Source organism: Catharus ustulatus, chromosome 5 (assembly GCF_009819885.2).
Source record: "Catharus ustulatus isolate bCatUst1 chromosome 5, bCatUst1.pri.v2, whole genome shotgun sequence".
NCBI classification, from domain to species: domain Eukaryota; kingdom Metazoa; phylum Chordata; class Aves; order Passeriformes; family Turdidae; genus Catharus; species Catharus ustulatus.
Genome location: NC_046225.1, coordinates 4659469 through 4673015, shown reverse-complemented (window position 1 = coordinate 4673015; position 13547 = coordinate 4659469). Strand labels below are relative to the sequence as shown.

The window sequence follows — 13547 nt, the reverse complement described above, 5'->3', positions numbered from 1 at the left end:
GTAGAGAAAACCCAATTCTCTCAGCATCTTATTCAAAGTTTTGCTTTCAACACGACCAGGAGCGGTTTTACCCCACTTCCCATCATCACTCGTTTTATTTCAATAAGTCTATTTCTGCACTTTTGTATTATTCCAGACGGACATTTTCCTCGGTTGGGGGGTTGAGGAAAACATTTATTAAACTCCTTAAAGCTTGTTTATTTTTCTTAAGCCTAATTACCTGCCCGCAATGACTTCATTTTGTTTATTATGCGTTTTAAAATGACAAGTTCATCTGCCACCGGAAAGCAGCGCTGCTTTAGCGACAATGAAAGGCCGCAGTCCTGCAAGCACTTATGCATATGCTTCACGTTTTGCATGTAAATAGTCCCATTGACTAAATCCCTGTACTTTGAAAGGGAAGAAAAGGCTGAAAGGCAATCATTGTTTTCCCAGGCAAACAGTGCTGGAGAAGAAAGGAACAAGTTAGGAATATAGAAAATTAACTCATTTCCCGTCGCCCACCACATGCGTGCATATCCTGAAAGTCCTGAATTTACTTCAAGTATCTAAAGTCTCTTCTGTATGCAGCCCAGTTTTTCAGTGCCTTAATGCTTTGTTAGTTTTCCAAGGCAATTTATTTAGGCAGATCTAACATGGCACAAGGAAACTTTTAAAAGATAATTCAAGAGAAAATATTATGAGTAAGTAAAGACCAGTCTGATATTCAACCTCCTCTATAAGTATAAAAAAGGGGGGGCAGTTGGGATTCAAACTACTGTCTAGGAAGGAAAAAGCTATTCAAACACTGCAGAAATTAAATCATTCAATGCACTCTTCCTCTGAGCTTCCCAGTTAGTTCCATCCCCATTTCATCTAAGCTGGATAACAGCAGGTGTATTGCTTCAACTTAGTCATCCTAGGCTAGATATGGCAGGACTGATCATAGAATCATGGAATGGTTTGGTAAGGATCATGTAATTCCAACCCCTGCCACGGGCAGGGACACCTTCCACTATCCCAGGTTGCTTAGAGCCCCATCCAAACTGGCCTCAAACACTTTCAGGGATGGGGCAACCTGTGCCAGGGTCTCACCAGCCTCACAAGGGAGAATTTCTCCCTTGTGTCCAATCTAAACCCATCCTATATCGGTTTACAGTCATCCCCCCTTGTCCTATCGTATGCTGTGAGCAAAAAGGGTCTCAGACCTGGCAGTGTCCTAGAGGATAAGAAATTCCCTCTCTAACCAAGGAGGAGGAGCAGCTCACAGCCTTGATCTGAAGCCCCCTCCCCTTACAAAGAGTGGAAAAGATGGAGTTTCCTTCTGCCTGTCTCTGCCCTCTGGCAGCCCAGCCAGAAGCGCTGGTGCCCATTTGAGACCCTGGTGTTTGGGCACAGCCCGAGAGCCCCGTGCTGCAGCCAACCAAGATCCCACAGGTGCAGTCTGGGGCAAAGAGGGGTGGAACAAACCTGAGAACAGCACTACTGAGGGCCGTGGGCAGCTCATGAGCAGCAGCACTGACATCAGCAAGTGGAAATAGTCCCCTATTACAAACACACACACGTGGGTTCCTACATGAAAACCAGATCTGCTGCTTTGCCTCAGACTGGCTCATGTTTTTTCCGCTTGATAAAGACTCATGAGTTACTCTGAAGTTTCTTCTATCACCAACTTCTTTCAAACCTGACTGAGTAACTATCGTACCACCATCGATGAACCCACATGAGAGGTTTGGCAAGTGGAAAGAATTAAAATAAATTTGCTAGCATCAATTTTCCTATAGCTGTTCTTCATCAATTCTCATTTTAAAAAAAAAAAAAAAGTGTTCTTAACTTGCACAAATTAAAACCTATATAAAAGCAAATTGGGTTGGAACTACTGCTTTGAGGTTCCAACCTAAAATATTCTAAGATATAAATTGCTTATCACAGCACTAACTTTGGCACAGGGGAGAAGACAGAGGAGCAGTCATAGCTGTGATTGCAACCAACAGATATGGGGACAGATATGGGTTCAATTAACACAGCCTGTTAATTGAAGAGTTCTTGCAGCCTGGAGGGCTGCAGCTGATACAACCTCTGCTTCTCAGGTGCCCTTAAGTTGCCACCTGACAAATCTTGCAAGCAGTGCAACTGAATCTATACAAATATTTCAGTGTTTCTTACTGCCCAAAGACAACACTTGAGTGTATAAAATAGGGCCATGGGGGGAAAAAAATGCATGGAATTAATTGAGGATCATAAGCAAACTGCTCCTCACAGAGAACATCCAACAGTGGTGAAACCAACAGGCTTGTGGAACAGATTGCTCTGAGAGCCAGGAGAGCCTAGGTGAGGGTGCCTGCTATGGGGGCACCTTGGCTGGACAGCATTCCTCACTGGGCCCAGGATTCCAGCAGCTGGAGCCCAGACAGCCAGGGAACAGAGCTCCCAAGCTGCCTTCGTGACACGGAACGTGTCCAACTCACACCACAGACGTTCGTGTGATTTGCCAGATGAAGGGGTGGCCTTGACAGAATTAAATGCTGATGATGAATCAGCGAGGCCAAGAGAGCTGATGCAGATTTTTTTTAAAGGTTACTATTCAAGGAAGCAGTGTAGTGCACAGCAGTAACAAAAGGATTGTGGTAACCAGCAAATTAGTCCCTGGAGAAAATTCCTTCAAAATTGGGTAGTGACAGAATCCAATCAGGGTGAAAAAAACCCCACACAACAGGCAAAAAAACCCCACCAGACCCAAACACAAAGAATAAAATCTTTGCAGAACAAGGATCTTTCTCCTTTAACTTCTATAGAACTGGAAACCAGATGTACTTACTTTTTTAAATTATTTATTAATTTTTTATTTTGCCAGATTGCCTAGGACTAAGCTGTCTTGAATATTGAAAACCTACTTCCAAAAATACCCAAAAACAACTTTCTTGATTTTAGCTTACAGATTACTGAATAACCCACAGGCCACCAGCTTCTCTCCTGCTATTTCTAAGTCAGTCCAGATCAAGCTGGATGGGGAGGGGAAAGGCAGGTTTGGGCTTTGTTTGATTTGGTGTTAGGCTAAAGCTCAAGGTCCGTTTATTTAGGAAAGAGATTCCCACCCCCCAGGTGCAGTGCATTCTAAGTTAAATGGAAAATAATAATAGGAAAATAATAATAGGAAAATAATAATCCATATGCCAAGTAAGGTGTAATGCACACTCAGTTCTAGGTTTTGGGGTTACAATTTCTCAAGAAAGAATTTTCTTCTCTTTTACTACGTTTTACAGAATTCCCATAACTTTCCTTAAATACTGGCTTTTTTATCTACAGGTAACTCAGACTCCCCTTTCTAAAGCTGTCAAAGCTGCTCTCTGGAGAAGATCAGTTCTTTCCTCCAGGGCCTGGAAGCCTCTCCCTGACATAACTGCTCCAGCCACCCCAAGAGTATCACAATGAGCTGGAGGCTTTGGGGACAGGTTCCAGCTCACCTGCCTGAGCAGCCAGGCACAAAAGCCCCGTAGGAGAGGAGCAGGGAGCAGTTTTGCCCCTTTGCCTCTGATGGGGATCCAAGGGCTTGGAAAGGAGCGCACAGCGGTTCGCATCAGTGCACGGGATGAATCTAAAACCCAAACCAAAACACGATTTGTTTTTCAGTTTATTAAAGGAAATGTTTTGCTATAATTAATCATGGTCGGCAAGGCCGCTTTATCCAATGCCGTTCCTCCCTACCCCCGCCATCCCACATGGAGCCTTAGCCGGACTAAAATTTTGCAAAGCCTTGCATTGTTCTCCCTGACACCGGATCAGCGGACACAAAAAAGCAACTGCCAGCTCAAAAGCAATCCGGCGATAGAGCCTGGTGCTATCTAATCAAGGGCAAAAGGTCACTTCCGAACAACTGGGCAATAAAAGATTATTTCCAGCCGCAGAACAGAAAGGCCCAGTGGTGGATGCTTGAAAGAGGGGGGTGGAAGGAGGGCAAAAGGGCTCCCGTCTGTGGGAGGAAGTGCATTGAATAAAGCCAGCAGACGGGAACCATCTGGCTTTGTGCGTGGTCTGTTCTTCAGAGCAGAGAGAAAGCCCCCTCAGCGGGGCCAGTGACTCTGTGCAATGATTCAAACTTTTCTTCTTCCTTTTTTTTTTTTTCTTCTTTCTTTCTCTCTCTCATCAATTTAAAAGCAGCTTTCCCAGGCACCAAAAAAATTGGAAACGGGAACTTTCCAACAGGTGGATGGACACGTCAAGTGCAAGCTGCAAGATGAAGCCCATGTTTTAATTTGGTCATGAGGGCTGGCTCTTATCAGGGAGCAAGGCCTGGGGATGACCAGAGCGGGCTTTTTCTGTTTGTTTTGTGTTTAGGGATGGCTCCAGAAGAAGCCTCCCAGGGACCCAGCAGACTCAAATTCCCAACCCGCCCCGTACACTGAGTTTTGGTTGCATTTTTGAACAGCAAACGGCATTTCCAGCAGCATCACCCACCTTTATTATGTATACTTCATGCATTTCCCCCCTTCCTCTCTCTCCCCGCTTGTTATATGGCCTCACTTGAATGAGAGCAAGAAAATAAAAGGGCCAGATTACATTCAGTCCAGTTGCCATGGCCTGTGGGAGGGCAGAATTGCAAACACTTGAGTACAAATGGTACAGTCCCTCCTCCCTCCCCTCGGCCCTGCAGTTGTCCTCCATGTCCTCACTTTCCCTCGCTCCGCGGTTCGCACCGGAGGCCTTTGGCACTCGGCGGCGAGGAGCTCAATCTATTCAAGCGCCCAGACACCTCCTCCGTTCACCAGTGAATTAACTTTAAGCATGCAAATCACTCTAATCCAGAATTCACAGGAGAGGAAGTCAGGAGGGTTCCCAGTGGTCTGGGAAATATTTTTCCTTTCGGGAAGGGAAGGGGAGGGGGGGTCATTGCACTCTTCTTTAGAGCTCACTGCAGGTCACTCTGGCTCATCTCAAAGAAAGTTTAGTTCAGAGGCTCAGCTTGACATTCATTGGTTTCTAAATCGGAACCTCTTGAGCGATTGTCCCAGCAATCCCAGGGATTGGGGCCTGAGCAAATAGCCCCCGACTAATTCTGCTGTAGTAGGGGGGAAACGAAGCAGTTAAATGTCCGGTTTATCAACAGAAAACAACAACTGAGCCTTTGTCCTAACAGGGTGCAGGAGGAAACCGTTTTGCAGGGCTCATCTGCATGAGAAACCCGGGCAGCTGGGAAACACCGACATGCGGCTTGGGGGGAGACCCACGCAGACACTGGAGGAGAAAAATATTCCATACATCGGCTTTCTGTACCAGCACCTTCAAAAAGGAAGCTAAACTCGGGAATTCTGAGTAAGTCTGTCACAGCTTGACAATTTAGGGGCTTTGTTTTAAAGGGGGGGGTGGAAACAGCACCAAAAAAAACCCCCACAAAGCAAAAGTTTAAATTGACAACCTACACAGCAGGTCCTCTGCCACAGCGTATTTGTTACAGAATGGAAAAAAAAAAAAAACAAAAAAACCCCAAACCCTGCTACCAACAACAAGGTGACCAAATGGCCAAGCCAACAGCTCTGGTATTTATTCTCTACAGCTCTGCAAGCTAAGGCAGTGCAAAGACACCAGAGTTTCTGCTATAGTCTCACAAACAGACACAGAAATGTGGGATGCAGTTTGGAGACGCAAAGCCAAAAAGGAAAACCACAGATTTGAAATGGACCTACTATAAAGTGGGTTAAAAAAACCCAGTGTCACTCCTCCTGTTCCTTATTTATTTTTTTGCCACTCAGTACTGATCTGTTGTCAGCTTTACTCAGCTAAGGGTTTCTTGGCAGTCACAGGCATTTTTCTCTAAGGATTTTTAGACACCAAGAAGTGGTTGGAAAAGCACAGGCAAAGGACTTGCCCACCACATTCCCTGTCTCTCCAAGAGCTGAGCAAAGACCCTTGCCCTGTTATTGCCCAGGGTGAGGTCTATAATCCATATAGCAGACATGGAAACTGCATTCCACTTGCTCATCAATACCCAGTGGGAAAACAGCTTGAAGGTGGGGGGGAAAAAATCCCAAATGTAAAGCAGGTGAGCCTCAGGTTAAGGCAGCTGCTGCTTTAACAGCCACTTTCAGCACTTCAGAAAGTGAAACCACTTAGTGGAACAACAAAGCTGTGTGCAAGGAGGAGGGGATGGCTGAGAAAATGTGTCCCTGAGACAAACCCGTTAGGGACAGGCCAAGGCGAGATGATGAGGTTATCACCAGGAAGATCACAACCCCAAACTGCAAGGTCACAACCTGCAGGAACTTAGACAAAGCTTTTAAAGAGAAGCAAATCCAGCCTTTTCTGCAGTGCCCCAAAAGAGACCCACCCAAAGGGACGCTGCCACGGCCCAGCAGTACAACATTCACATTCCAGCCACAACGGAGCCAAACAGCTTCCCTGCAGTGGGGGCAGCTCCTACTCCCACGTACCATGATTAAAAACCTGGAGACTCACAGTTGTTTGAGAGCTCCGCTGGCATTCTTTGAGGCCAGAGCATGCCCTACACTGAGCAGCCACCCTGCTTTCCACTCCACTTAGCATTAATTACAAGCCTCTTTCTTGGATAGCTTGGCAGCTTTGTGGTTCAAGGGGGAAAGGGGGGAAAAAAAATAAATCTCATCCTATTAAGTGTAGCCCAGCGACCAAAAGACTCTGAAAGATAGGAAACCCTTCTCAGCGTGAACAAGCAGCAGAACTGCACTTTAAAATACAGGTTTTAATTGCAAGTGGCATTTCCAAGCTTCCCTGCTCCTGGGGCCACCTCGATGAGGGCCAGGCATGCTATCAGACAGTTAATACCCTCAAACAAACAGCTTCCCACTCCCAGCCACAAACAGAGTTTTAAACATGCCCCATTTGTATCACAAAAGGCAGACAAAGCCCCTGTCCTTGCAGGAGGCTCAGCTCTAGTTAGGCACCCAACAAAGACTAAGTTGGTAAGAACCTCCATTTGGTCTCTCTGGCTGACTCAACCCCAGCATTTTGCTGGGAGCAGATTCTGTAATTCTCACAGGATGCCCCTGTTAGCTTTGAGCACAGACCACAGGCCAGTTTTAGCTGGTACCCTTAGCACAGACTCACCTAATCCAGCGGAGCTCCAGAAGGGATGAAGGAGTCCTGTCACAAACCCTTGGGTTTAAGGCTGCAGGTCTTAGGGCAACCTAAAGGAGATCAAGACCATGCTATGTCCAGCCTCAAAAAGAGCAGGTGTGGTTAATACCCCTCTGTATAACCAAAGGCTCCCTCAGCTGTGGGGAGTTCCTAATTCTGTGGAGCACCCCAGCTGCTCTCAAGGGGCAGAAAGAAGTTAGCCACCAGCTGAGCTGCTCAGAGCTTTCTGAGCAGATTTTTTTCATTTTACCCTGAATTCACAGACTCAGTAGCATTGGTCTGCCATGTTCTCACCACCCTAACCGGCTTAGCCAACAACAGCCATGTCTTGCTGATGTGGGATCCTTTAGGTTTGTAACCTAAGGGAAATGTATGCCAGTAATCTACTGTGCAGATGAGGCAAGCAATCGCTATTCCTTACATCCAGTTGTAAATCAAATGGTTTCCTGCCTAAGTCTAGACAAGAATATAACCCCCAGGCTACGGACGAGTCCTTTTGTTAAGGAAATGATTGCAGATGACTCAGTGCTTTCACCTGTTCTCCCTTGCCAGGTAGCATCTCTGGATGGCTGGACTGAGCTGAGGCTTCACAGAAACTTGAAGCTGAAACTCCTTAGACAAAAAATCCCATCTGGCTTTACAGGCCATCCCTGCCTTTCCAGGGTAGGAGGGCAATGGAGACAGAGCCACCTCCACCTGAAACATTCCCTTCACAAACACATCCTGGTGAGACCTGCTGAGACCATTTTCCAATCTGACTCTGGTGTATTACTGTAGAACCTTGTCCAACCCCTTTGTTGCTTTGTAGCTGTTGTCACTCTCACCTTTCCTGCCTCACTGCTGCCCTTTCTACCCATGGAGTGGGTTTGCTCCATGGGGTGCTTCCCACCATGGCTGCAGGCACAAAACCAAAAGCTCTGATGCCATGTCTCGTAACCCATCAAAAAGCGCCTTGTTTGAAACGGGGAGATGGGGTGAGGTCATCAGGAGCTGTAACCATTCTCTGTTTCAGGCACACCACCTCCTTGTCTGGGAGGCATTGCAGGCAGGGCATTGTAAAGGTTACGTAAAATCAAAACAGGATTGTCAGGCGTTCCTCTCCCCGACATTTGTTTTGGCAAATTTACATCCTCTGAAAAACATGAGGGAGGTATCACCTTCCACAGCAGAACATCACGTACGAGCAAGTGGGGCTAACACAGAGAACAGGCTGCCCAAGAGGCAGGAGGGGAAAACCTTTGGTGTACACTGAGGGCATGTGCAAATATCCCCACGTGTCTCTGTGCCCACAGGATGCAGGAGGAGGAAAGGATTATCCATCATACAGCTCCTGTCATGGGAGACATTTTCATTATTGCTTTATTGTGTTATACAATTGCATTGTCCATAAGCACAGAAGAGCCAGATAAACCCTTTGTGTTGGCATCTCACAGAAGCACTGCTGCAGACTCACGGGTGGGAAGGGTGATGGGCACGTACTTTGTTCATTCAGGTCTCCTCCACCTTCCTAAATTATCTGCAGTAACTGGAAAAAGGGGAAAATCATCAGAATCCCCTAACCAACCTACCAGTGAGGCAGTTTTACAGCTTGGCTCCAAGCCTCTGCTCAGAATCTCTTCCTCCTCTTTTTCAGAGCTCAGTGAAGATGAGCAACAGAGGGCATGGCATCCTTCCATCTGCTCCCGTTCTGGAGGAGAGATAAACCCTTTGTGTTGGCATCTCACAGAAGCACTGCTGCAGACTCACGGGTGGGAAGGGTGATGGGCACGTACTTTGTTCATTCAGGTCTCCTCCACCTTCCTAAATTATCTGCAGTAACTGGAAAAAGGGGAAAATCATCAGAATCCCCTAACCAACCTACCAGTGAGGCAGTTTTACAGCTTGGCTCCAAGCCTCTGCTCAGAATCTCTTCCTCCTCTTTTTCAGAGCTCAGTGAAGATGAGCAACAGAGGGCATGGCATCCTTCCATCTGCTCCCGTTCTGGAGGAGAGATACATCCAAATGTTGCAACTCTGCAATCCTTCTCTCCTTCTGGGATAGTTTCTATGGTAAGATTTACAGCCTAAAAGATATCACTGAAGTCATAGTAGTAAGAGGGGCAGCTACAACATGAAGGAGCAGAAACAGAAGTATTTTACTGAGTCCAAGCCTTACAGATGGCGAGAACAAGAAGCAAAAGTCATGCTCACAGTTAAAGCTAATTAAATTCTGCAATCCCCATGGGAAACTCAGAAACACAGGCATGAAATGCAGAACTGTTTCTTGTTTTCATTTATTTTTTAATACTTTGGTTACACATTCAAATGCAACACGTGGATGGAGTGCAGGGACTGAATTTCCTCAGGTGCTGCTGGATTCACCCCATTTTTGGTTCATAGCCCTGCACCCACATCTGCAGTTCCAGTAGCCACAGTACAGTGATGTGTCTTCAGGCAGAGAGGTAAGGAAGGAGAGCACCTCTAACAAAGAGAGGCATGAGCATCCCAATCCAGACACTGTCCACCTGCCCCAAACCATTTTTTGATAAATTTTAATAACATTACAAGAGCATGTCTTTGTATCTTCTTCGTAGGCTTCCACAGCCCTCCATTAGCAAGATAAGATGAAACAACAGCCACTTCTATCTTTATGTGGTAAAACAAGCTTCTGTATTTAAGATAAACTTTACAGGACAGGTGGTTTCCTAGAATGGAATATCCCCAAGAAAACATTTAACTATAAACGTCAACAAGGTATGAGAAGAGTGCACCTAATAAAGGAGATAGAGGCTACAATAAAAAGGGGCCCTAAATCAAAGAGCAGGTTCGCACCAGCAAACACTCACACACCGGGCTGATTGGAGCAGGGCCCTCAGCACTGCTGCCAGCCCTGCAGCTCTGCTGTGGCTTTCCCTGCCTTTGCCTGGAGGTTTGACCCACACCATCACCTTCCCGGGGTTGTGGCCGGGACTGCATCCACAAAACTGCCCGCGCGGGTTCTGTATTGGGAGCTCGAGTGTACCTCTACCTTTATCACCTCTTAAAAAAAATAAATAAATGAAAGGAAAAAAAAAAAAAAAGAAAAAAAAAGGGGGGGGGGGGGAGGAGAACGCAGAGCAAACATTATCTATTGTTAATTACCTGTAAAAAGTAGGGCTTTTGCCACTTCCCCAGTTTCTAAGAGCTCTGAAGTGAAACCTGAAAGAAGCCACCCATTGTTTCCAATTGTGCAAGAGCCAGGAGCAAATAGGGCTCAAATTGCAGCTCTGAAAGGCAGCAGGAAATTGGCAGCCCGGTAATCTGCTCCCCACCATTCAGGGGAACAAAGGCGACATTCCTCCTCAAGTAGTCACCATTAGAAACCCAAGGCTGATCTATTTAGTAAGGCCCACAGAATAAATCTGTGGAAATAAAGAGTTTTAATTAGAAGGCCATAGGATATGGCTCTAGTTTGCAGCCCCGCAAGTAACATGTATTATTTAGGCTCTTACCTCGTTTCCCACATATCCAAACGCTGACACCCAGACGTCGGCACCGCTGCCATTTAAAAAAACAAACCCAAAACTAATAAATGTGGAAACTGTTGATTACAGGTGATCATACTGTACAGTGCACTGTACCAAGAACATTTCAAATTGATCCCTGTCTTGGGATTATATATTTTCCTCCCAGAGTATTAACAATTCTTCTAACCCACCACACTCCCATCTATGGCAAGGTTTATAGATTCTCCACTAAGTGCTACAGTTTCCAGCAGGATGGGGTTTTTCCCTCCCTTTCTTCCTCCCATCCATCATCCATCCATCCATCCCTCTGCACAGAATGACTCAAGTGCTCCTGCTCCAGTACAGGGCAAGGGATGGACAGTGGGCATACAAGAACACAGGCCTTAGAACTTCAGGTTTGAAAGCCTGGACACTCCAGAATGGCACCTTCTATTTCTTGCTCCAGAGAGACCCTTTGGCTATTTTGACACAGCAGAGCTGGTGCACTTTCAACTCCAACAGTGTTTCCTCACATACTTTTGGCAGCTCAGTAAATTCGAGCTCAGGTACAGCTCAGGTACAGCCAAAGTTTGGCAAAGTTCACACCTGGAGTTGAATTTTGGAACAAAACAAATTAATGACATCCAGCTGTCCTGTATGTCCCACCCTGACTAACCGGGTTTATCCTCACCTTGAATTGGATGAGATACAGGACATGTAAAAATGTATTAAATCAAAAAGTGCCTCAGTGACAGCACAGGTGCTCCTGTAATCCTAGCACATTTCATCCAGAAGAACTTTGCATGCCATACAGAAAAATGAACAAGTGGAAAATTACTCCCTAAAAAGAAGGGGTCAGGTAAGTGAGACTGGATTTAGGTAAGACTTTGGTATAAAAAGAAGGTGCTGTGGAATCTCCCCATGCCCAGGGTAGAGGAAAGCTCCAGCACTTCCCCTTTCCTTTCAGGCAGCTAGTTTATTCATTTTCATCTGGAAGTGTGCTACTCCTAAGTGCACAGATCCAAAAACAACAAATCAGACATCACACAAGAAACGAAGCTTTGGGGAGAACCTTCACCAGGTCACGTAAATTCATCTCTTCCCCCTGCTTGGAGTGTGGAAGAGGAATCCTCCTGGCACTGCAAGAACACTCAGGTGGTTTGGAAATTGAAGCATGTGCCAGAAAACAGGAGGTTTCATTTAAAATAGCCATTAAGTAGTTAATCAGTTATGTAATTTCAGCCCATTTAGGGAGCTCCAGCTGCTTCTCCCAGTCACTTTATCCCACAAACTAAGAACACCCTAACATTTATGAGCATGGGCATTCCCAAGGCAGCGCAAGCACTGTTGCCTGGCCAGCTCATTCACTGGTGTAAATCCATCAGCTCCATTCAGAGAAATATTCCATGGAATAAACGCGCTCATACTCCGGCAGCGACCCTGCGGGGTCAGGCAGGATGTCCCATTGTGCTCCTTCTTGCACAAACACAATGGGGTTCAGCCCCTGGGGGCAGAGCCTCTGTCAGGCTGTTTGTGCCTCCTGACATCGTGTTCTGCAGGATGTTTGTTTTCAGGTCGGGGCACCCAACGTGCAGACAAAGGTTCACAAAACAGGGCGTGCTTACAAGGCCAGAGCCACGGCTATCAGGCACACCTTTCTCCAAGGACTGACCAGATGGATGTTTCTCTGCTCCAAAATAAAGCGCTGCCACACTTCCAGCTAATTTTGGAATATGTGTTTCTCCTGGAAGCATCCTTTTTCTCTTATAATACTGCCCCATGCACATATCAGGAATATTGAAAAATCCACGTGAATTTCTGGTTCTTTTTTGATGCTAAAATCAAAAGTTATTCATTAGGAAGTAGTGTCTCACCATATATACTTAAACTAAAAAGCCAAGCCATGTGTGTTTTGCAGGAAAACTTACCCGAATTTGTATTTATTGGTAAGTAAATGAGGCAGTATCTAAGACACCTTTACCAGGAGGAGTGGGAATGGCAGCTCCGGGGAAAACCAACCCTGCAGTGTTTATGACAAATATAAACCAAGCTGCAAATATCACTGGAGATCACAAGGTTTTTGAGCAGATCCCTCCAGTGAGCAGAAAGCCCCTTACCACGGGCTCCACATGGCTGGTAACTAATGCCAAGGGGAAAAGCCATGCCTTGGCTCCTTCCACCAGCCCCAGGAAGGTGAAACACAACCACAGCAAAGAGCTACAAATGGTTAAGAGCTGCCCTAAAAGCAAACTGCCTCTAAATGAAGGGTCATCTGAACAGGACCTGTGCAGCCCCATGTGCTGTGTAAATCCAGCTGGGTGACAGCAGAACAGAATTTTATTCCAGGTTTTTTTAAGCACCACCATGACTGACACAAATGCTCCAGCTGGAAGAAAGCCAACAATTAACCAGGATTCCTTAGAATTTGGAGGTAATTTTAGCAGAACAAGAAATGCAGAAGTATCACTGAGTCCTGAACATTCCTCCAGGACAAAAATCTATTACTTCATATATATCCATTAAAACACTTCATCTAGCCCCTTTAATCCCTCTTAACAGATTTGCTTTATCACAGACAGAGGAGCTAATCCTCTCCCACCTGTCCTTATGATATGGATCCATAAACAAGAGCAAGTCCTTTTCATTTGTTAGGCATTACCCCCCCTCAAATAACACCCTCAGCCACCCCAGCATTGGTGCAATGGAGCTGTCTTTGGAGAAACACCCCAATTCTAAGGGCAAATTCTCATCCCAGACATGGATTCCTCCAGCACAGAACATGGAAACTTTTATCTACCCATTGTCTTTATTGCTAAATTACTGTTTCCTAAACTCATCTCTTATCACAAGTTTCAAGACATTAAGCAAAGCAAGAATTCCCTTTCTCCTTCAACCCAGACCTTACACATCTGAGGCCTCTGCTGCTGGAACCAGATGGCAGCCTCAGCCAAATCCATCACCCACCCATGCAATTAGGTCAGTAGGTCAGCTGAACTTA

The 13547-nt window shown here is 45.9% G+C and overlaps 1 long non-coding RNA gene across 1 annotated transcript; it reads left to right on the top strand.

Moving 5' to 3' along the window:
• Positions 1-4917: 4917 nt before the first annotated feature.
• On the top strand, positions 4918-8792 carry LOC116996599. The gene is made up of 3 exons (XR_004417964.1): positions 4918-5289; positions 7639-7812; positions 8720-8792. It is a non-coding gene; the product is annotated as an uncharacterized LOC116996599 (long non-coding RNA).
• The last annotated feature ends 4755 nt before the right edge of the window (positions 8793-13547 follow it).